This window comes from Hipposideros armiger, unplaced genomic scaffold (genome assembly GCF_001890085.2).
Source record: "Hipposideros armiger isolate ML-2016 unplaced genomic scaffold, ASM189008v1 scaffold_164, whole genome shotgun sequence".
In the NCBI taxonomy this organism is placed as follows: Eukaryota; Metazoa; Chordata; class Mammalia; order Chiroptera; family Hipposideridae; genus Hipposideros; species Hipposideros armiger.
Genome location: NW_017731514.1, coordinates 48,534 through 49,438, shown reverse-complemented (window position 1 = coordinate 49,438; position 905 = coordinate 48,534).

Here is a 905-nt window from a genome sequence, read left to right as displayed (position 1 = left end):
ATGCCAGGCCTTATCCATGCAGAGCAGTGACTGCCGCGGAGGGTGCCCAGCAGCCGTTTAGCCCAGCTGGGTCACCCCACACCTGCATCCCATGTGAGGAGCTGCGGGCTCACAGGGACCTAACTGCGGGCAGCTGGGGGAGGCGGGCACAAGACCCAGATTCTGACATCACTCTGCGTTAAGAGCAGTGTAACCCCAGGCAAGTCCCGTGCCCTCTCTGCCCTCAGTTTCCCCGTTGGTAAGAGGAAGGAGTCAGACAAGGCATTTAGGGGTTTCATGTCTGCCTTCCTGTGGTTATGCTCATGCAGCCGCTCACACAGAGACGCTTCCTCTGCCATGGAGGAGCTGGTGGCCTTGTCTCCCTGCCCCGGAGGCCTGGAGGTTACTGTCACAGAAACCAGCTAGGGCTAGGATTCGCCCGATCCACAGCCCTGAAATTCACAACTTGCAGGTCGCCGCTTCTGGCCCTACAGTGGTCTTTTCAGGAGTGACCGACAGATAACTCCCAAGGGGGTTTACTGTAGCAGCCGGGCTTGGGCTGGGACACTCTGCTGTATGCAGGAGGCCTCCCATCTATAGCTCAGCAGACCTCACAGGTGCAAACAGTACCAGGGCAGCCAGTGGTGCAGAGAACGCAGCACCGCCCTTTACCAGCTGTGTGGCCTTAGGCAAGTCACTTTCCCTCTCTGAGCCTCAGCTTTTCACCTGTCAAGTGTGTAGGGTGGGGGCACGGAGTGGTGGAGGGGGTGAGGACACGGAACATGGTGGTGAGTGGCCCTTGGAAGGCAGGTGTGTGTAATTCAGTCGCTCCCCATGTCAAGGGCTCCCCCAAGCCCCATGGGACCCCGGGCCATCCCCATGAAAACCTGTCCCCATCTTACTGTGGCAGGCGGACGTGCCAATGG